The sequence below is a fragment of the Chiloscyllium punctatum genome, chromosome 52, assembly GCF_047496795.1.
Source record: "Chiloscyllium punctatum isolate Juve2018m chromosome 52, sChiPun1.3, whole genome shotgun sequence".
Lineage (NCBI taxonomy): Eukaryota > Metazoa > Chordata > Chondrichthyes > Orectolobiformes > Hemiscylliidae > Chiloscyllium > Chiloscyllium punctatum.
In genome coordinates this window covers 6,957,784-6,965,144 of record NC_092790.1, presented here as the reverse complement: position 1 = coordinate 6,965,144, position 7,361 = coordinate 6,957,784, and the positions used below count along the sequence as shown (strand labels likewise).

General features: G+C 45.2%; 1 non-coding gene across 1 annotated transcript; it reads right to left on the bottom strand.

Annotated features, from left to right (window-relative positions):
• Positions 1–7,031: 7,031 nt before the first annotated feature.
• Positions 7,032–7,103, bottom strand: trnah-gug (transfer RNA histidin (anticodon GUG)). Its single transcript has one exon. It is a non-coding gene; the product is annotated as a tRNA-His (tRNA).
• Between the last annotated feature and the right edge of the window lie 258 nt (positions 7,104–7,361).

Below are 7,361 nucleotides of genomic sequence, written 5' to 3'. Positions count from 1 at the left end.
AGACGCAATGGATTAAGATCCTTCTGGAACCTTCGATCACCTTCTTTAGAGTCTCCAATTCTGCTCCCCTTTGCAAGCTTATGAACCATGGCTTCTATGAGTTCTATAGTTTTCTCATACAGGTCAACGATTTTTAATTATTTGTCCTGGCCATCATTTAGCTGTTTGCAAATCAGGTAACAATTATTCATGTCATTAACCATGAGGAAGAAAGCCATAGACTGCAGGGAGATTGGAAACAAATGGCAAGAAAATGTGCTGAAAGGAATTCAATCCAGTGAAGTGGGTGATAATGAATTTGGGGAGGATCAATGATAAAAGTGTGAATACTGAGTGGTTTAAAGTAATAAAAGAGAAATTGGAGTAGACATTCACGAACATTTGAAGGTGATTGGACAAGGGATCAAGTGGTCTAGAGGGGTTGGAGATACTTTCTGTTCTTGACCGCAGCTGGGAATATGAGTGCAGGGAAAGGATGCTGGAACTTTAGCAACGGCCTATTCAAGATCAATGGACAGGGGAATCAGATGGACGGAAGTGCGTACTGCAGGTGCTGGAAATCAGAATCAAGATTAGAGTGGTGCTGAAGAAGCACAGCAGGTCAGGCAGCATCCGAGTTGCAGAAAAAAATAACGTTTTGGCAAACGCCCTTCATCAGGAAAAAAGGTGGGAGCCTCGTGGGTGGAGCGATAAACGGGAGGACTTGGTCTGGGAAGAATTTAGCTGAGAGTGCAAGAGGTGGATAGAGATGGGGTGAAAGGTGATAGGTCGGAGAAGAGGGTGGAGCAGATAGGTGGAAAGGAAGATAGACAAATGGGACAGGTCAGTAGGATGGTGGCAAGTTAGAAAGTTGGAACTCGGATAAGGTGACCGTGGAGAGATGAGGAAACTGGTGAAGACCACGTTGATGCCCTGGGGTTGAGGGTCCCGAGGTGGAAGATCTGGCGTCTGGTGGTGAGGGAATGGCGGTGGAGGAGACCCAAGAACTGCATGTCCTTGGGAGAGTCGGGGGACGTGGTAATTGATGTTTTTGGTCATGGGGCGTTGGAGTTGAATATTGTGGGTGCCCTGGAAATGTTCTCTGAAGCGTTCTCCGAGAATGTGTCTGTTGGCCCCAATGTAGAGGTGACCACATCGCGAGCAACAGATGCAATAAACGACATGTGTGGAAGTGCACACGGACATTTGATGGATGTGGAAGGCTCATTGGAGCCTTGGAAGGATGTGAGAGGGAAGATGTGGGTGCAGGTTTTGCAATTCCTGTGGTGGCAGGGTATGGTGCTGTGAGGGGAGGGTGGGTTTTTGGAGGGCGTCGACTTGACTAGGTAGTCGTGGAGGAAAGAGTCTTTTTGAAAAGTGGATAGGTGTAGGGAGGGAAATATAAATTTCCCTGTCACTGCAGGAATTACAAAACCTGCACCCACATCTACCTCCTCACTTCTGTCCAAGGGTCTAATGGAGGCTTCCACATCCATCAAAGTTTCTCCTGCACTTTCACACATGCCATTTCTTGTATATGTTCCGCCCGATGTGGTCTCCTCTAAGTTGGAGAGAGGAGATGTGTTCTCACACAACACTTCAGAGAATATCTCCAGGATACCCCCAAGAATCAACCCAGTGCCCCATGGCTAAACATTTCAACTCCCCCTCCCACTCTCCCGAGGACATGCAGGTCCTGGGCCTCCTGTATCGCCACTGCCGCACAACCCGATGCCTGGAGGAAGAAAGCGTCATCATCTGCCTCGGGACCCTTCAACCTCATGGCATCAATTTGAACTTCACCCGTTGCCTCATTTCCCCTCCCCTACCTTACCCCAGTTCTCACCTTCCAGCTCAACACCGTCCGCCTGACTTGTCCCACCTGTGCTTCTTCATTCCCACCTATCCACTCCACCTTCTTCTCTGACATATCATGTTCACCCCCCGCCTGCATCCACTTACAGCACTCTCAGCTACCTTCTCCACAGCCCCACACCCGTCCCATTTATCTCTCCATCCCATGTGCTCCCAGTCTCAGTCCTGAAACCTTTGCCTGAAACCTTTGTCCATTTTTCCTCCTCCTCAGATGCTGCCGGACCTGCTGTGCTTCTCCAGCACCACTCTAATCTTGACGGGAGTCAGTTGATTGAGAGGATTTTCAGATATTTTCTATTGTTGAGCTGTTGAGCACAGGCTGTGGATGATAGCAGAACTTGAGCAACCACCAGTTTAGGGAACAGCTAAAGGACTGAGCACAAGTCTGGTCATGGCATAAATCAACATTTTTCTTAAAATTGGAAGATTAAAGATGGAAGGCTGAAGTATGCAACTTTGCCCATCAAGACCGTTTCACTAATGAGTTTCTCACTGATTCCTTTCCAAGTCAGGGTGCTATGGGCCTTTGAGGGTAAGTTGAAAATGGTGGCGTTTCGTTGCATCTTCCAACCTTGTCCTTATAGTCAGTACAGCTGTTGAGCTTTGAAGGTTGTCAAAAATGCCCGAATGACTTACTCCAGTGCATCTTATAGTTGGTGCACTCTGCTGCAATTGTGCCTTAGCGGAGAAGGGAATGAATATTGCAGGTGTTGAAGAGGGTACACTCAAGTGACTGCATTGTGGTGGACGGTGTCCAGTTCCTTAAGTGTTATTGAAGTTACACCCATCTCGGCAAATGGATAGAGTTATATTAACGTCTCATTTGTGCCTTGCAAACGATGTAGGATTCACAGAACAATGAGTTGAGTTTATAATCAAAAAATGTCTCAAGAACATGTTGTTGTTGTCAAAGTGTTTATGTCGCCAGTTTCTATAAGTTTTTTTTTCCCTGAAATAATAGCTCTGTGGACGATTACAGTAAAGTTATTGAATGTCAATGAAATATGATTAGATTCTCATTTGTCGGAGAATTCATTACTCTATTTCGTCCTTGTGTGGAACAATCTGATTCCAGTCGATGTTTGATTTCAAGTTCCAATTCCTGTCTGTGCTTGAAATTCCAACCGTTTCTTCACATAAATGTCTCCGCCTGCCGTAATAATACGTAAGGACTCTGCAGGGACAGCAGAGATTAATGAACATGTTGTCAACACTGGAGAAAATGGAGCTTCGTAGAATGATTGGTTAGGCTGGGATTATTCTCCTTGAAACAAAGAAGACGGAGGGGAGCTCGATAATCACATTTATAAACGTTCAACATTCATTGACAGGGTAGTTACGGGCTGGTGGTTCGCCCTCTGGTAGGAGGAAAGCAGAATTAGATATTGCCTGCTTAGTTCAGAAATTAGATGAGTGTGGAAACAGGCCCGTCGGCCCAACAAGTCCACACCAACCCGCCACCTCACACTGCAGGCAATTTAGCATGGCCAATTCAGCTAAACCGCACATTTGTGGACTGTGGGAGGAAACCGGAGCAAACCCACGCAGACACAGGGAGAATGTGCAAACTCCACACAGTTAGTCGCCTGAGGTGGGAATTCAACGCGGGTCTCTGGCGCTGTAAGGTAGTAGCGCTAATCACTTTGCCACCAGGCCGCACACGACTGAGGAGCATTTTCTTTGCTCAGGGGCCAGTAAATCGGTGGAACTCCTTGCCGAAATTGTTGTTGAGGCTGAGTTGTTGTGTATTTTCAAACTGTGCCACACAGATATTTAACCAGATAGATGATAGAGCTTTGTCGAGGCAATGCTGGAGAATGGAGTTGAGGATTATCAGATCAGCCATGAGTTCGTTGAATGGTGGAGCAGACTCGATGCGCTGAATGGCCGACTTCCAATCCTACATCATTTGGTCTAACGCCTTATTTAATCGATACCTTTAGAATTCTGAGGGGAGGGGATGAAGTGATAGAAAAGGTTTCTCAATCTGATCAGACAGATCAGGAACTAAGCTCATAAGTTCATGAACAGGAAATGTGCTGGGGCCTGGATACAACAAATGGCACTGGGCACACCGCAGATGGGTATGTGCAGATCTTGTGATTGCTAAAGAAAATTGGTGGATCTAATATTGTTGCCAACTTGGTGATCACGCTGGATGATGGATCGCGGTATGATTCACACAGCAAAAGGTTGTGAAAGACTGAAAGATTCATTTCATTGGAAAACTTTTCTGCGGTTCCAATTCAATTGACTGTTTAAAATACTGATCAGAACTTTGTGTGGAGTATTACATTAAAATTCACAATCCCACTTGATAAACTATTGCACTCGATCTTTCCTTATTTGTTCCCACTGAGTTTTTTGCTGAATCTTACTCAGCTGCAGACGTTTTCGATATTTCTTTGCATCTGAAGTCGTCCAAATTAGATATTGTTTCCTCGCACCTTCTACCCCCGACACCCTCCTTTACACTTTTACCTGGCCACAGGCTGTCTCTCTCCTGTTGAAACTCACTGCTTGTGTATCTCTCAATGTGCCTTTCCAAATATTTTGGAAACGGATTGTCTGAGTGACAGAAATGCTGCTCCCATTATTTCTTTGTCCTACATCGATGGTTTTGAAATCTTGACTTTCAGAAATTTATGACCTTGAAAAAGTGAATTTGCCACATATTTACTCTCTCCAAACCTCAAATAGTCTGGAAAACTTAAATTCGGTTTTCCTTGGTTTAGTTTCAAATTTTCCAAAACACAAATAAATAAAACTCCATCCCCACTAAATGCCGTCAGCATCGTCTCCAATGTCTTAGCAGTACAGTAAATGCTGGCAGTGTCCTCTCTGATAGAATCACAGATTCCCTACAATGCAGAAAGTACAGTTGAGTCAATCGGGTCTGTAGGGAGACTATGAACAGCATCTCAACCAGACCGAGCTCCCTTCTCTATCCCCGCAGGCCTCTGGCTTGTGATTTCAAATAAACCTGGTGGAATAATAACCTGGCAACTTGTGAATTCTGACCTTATCACTGCGTTACCCCTGGCTAATTCACTTAACTTACTGAGTTCACTCCCTGGACAGATGAGCGCAATTTAACATGGCCAATCCACCTAACCTACAGACTTAAGAGCAGTGCGAACCACTGATCAAATGTAACATCACATTGAACACTATCTGTATCATGTGTAATGGCTTTACACACTGGCAACTCTGCCGAGTGAAAGCAAGCTGCGCCCACCAACCCGAATTCAATGCATCCAAACGCGGTTCTACGCTGTACAACCTCAGTAGGTCTGCTGGAAATGTTTCTGCGCTCAGATCTGAATGGGTTTATTCTGTTTTCTTCCTCAGATTCCTGCTTTAAATAAACACATCAGTCAGGAACAACTCTATATAATGGTTTTGATTGCAACACAAACACAATGTGCAGTTTGCTGAAGTTACGTGTTTGCACTTTCACTGACACTCTGTCTCCCCAGGAGCTGCAGTCCTTCCCCAAATGATTCAGACAGCACTGTCCCTGCTGTGACATGTCCCATCGAGAATGGAAGGCCAGCCATGAATAACCTTCACTGGGGAGCAGAGCGACAGGCTTAAAACCTTTACGATGCCCCCAGCGGATTATTGAGCCCTGTGACAGGTGGGGACACTGACCACAATACTGTGGAGGACAACAACGTCGAAGGAGGCCCTTCAGCCTGTTGTGGCCGCACTTGTCAAACACAACTGCTTAACGACCTGAATCAAGTTTTCCATCGTTCAGCCCATGATCTTACATGTTTTAGCATCGCAAATCAACATCTCAATTTTTTTTTAAGGTTAGAATGATATCCGCCTCTATGACCCTTTCCGCAAATCTACTCAAACCTTTCTGCCTTTTCCCGAAATCTCTTGGCCCCAGTGTTCAATCGCTCCATCAATAAGAAACGCTTCTTTCAGTCTATCCTATCCATATCCCTCAGTATTTAGTACATCTCAGTCATGTCTTCTCCAATCTCCTCTGCTCGGTGACAAACAACCCCAGTCTGTCCAATCTCTCCTCACAACTGAAACTCTTTAACCCAGACAATATCCCAGTGAATCTCTCCTGCAACGTTCCCAGTGCGATCACATCCATGCAGTACTCTGAATTGCAGAACTGCACACAATAATCTAGCGAGGGCCAAATTAACTTTTTTTTCTATTCTGTTACAGTATGAGGGCGTCGCTGGCTCGGCAGTATTGATTGCTGTACCAAATTGCATTGCGGGTAGTTGAGCCTCAACCGTATTGTAGTGAGTCTGGAGTCACATGGAGGCCCGAACAGGTAAGAATGGCAGTTTCATTCCTTAAATGACGTCAGATAGTTTTGTTATTTTTTTCATCAATTAAACATGGATATATAGGAGTTATTAGATTCGTAATTCCAGATATTTATTGAATCCCAATTCTACCACCTAGCATGGTCGGAGTGAAACCCAGGTCCCTGGTGTCTGAATTAACAGTTCTGTGTTCAGTTGAAATAGCGCTCGGCCATTGCAGAAAAGCAGTGAAACTGATCTTATCCAATTACGTCGATTTTCCCCGATACTGTTCTGTGCCATTTTCCTGAGCTTGACCTCCACTCCCCACCCCCCCACGCCCCCAATAATATCTGGTCCGTATCAGTAAAAGCTGCTACATTGGTATTGATCTCACAACAGTGGTAACCAAATGGATCAAATGGTCTGCAGGTCCCCATGGTGCGGTTGGGGCACGTTCACCCAGCAACAGTGACCCCAGCCACACGGACTGATCGGTATCAATGTGAGAGTCTGTATTAGATTCTGCGATGCCTTAGTGAAATGGGAAATGACTCCACAAACACATGATGAAAAAGCAGCGCTCCGAAAGCTAGTGCTTCAATTAAACCTGTAAGACCATAACCTGGTGTTGGGTCATTTTTAACTTTGTACTCCATAGTCCAACACCGACATCTCCAAATTAATGAAATGGGGGTATGGGATGGAAAGTTCGGTTAGTGATCGTAGGAGGGAAGAAATCTCTGAGACCAGGTGGATTTGAATTCTGACATATGAAACACAGAGATGTGAGCGAGCAGACCTTGGAGGAAAAAAATCACCTTGGAGAAAATCATGAATTTAAAACAATTGATTCCTTTGTGTTTCACAAAAGACTGGGACACACAGAACTATTACTGCCGTGACTCGGATTCGAACCGAGGTTGCTGCGGCCACAACGCAGAGTACTAACCACTATACGATCACAGCACCGCACAGACCAACACAGTAAGTGGATGTTCTAAGTACAGTATTATAAGGAATGTTAGGCAGAGCACCAAATGCATACTATCAGTGCTTAGCGAACAGTAGCAGATATGTGGGAACTCAGAATGGTCTGACTGTTTAACATCGGTTCCCCAGTAGCTGTGTTGATTCCATCATTAATGCGTTGAGTGCTGAGATAAACAGATTTCTCCAAAACATCAAGGACTCCGGGGACAGTGCAGCTTTTGTTACCTGCACATC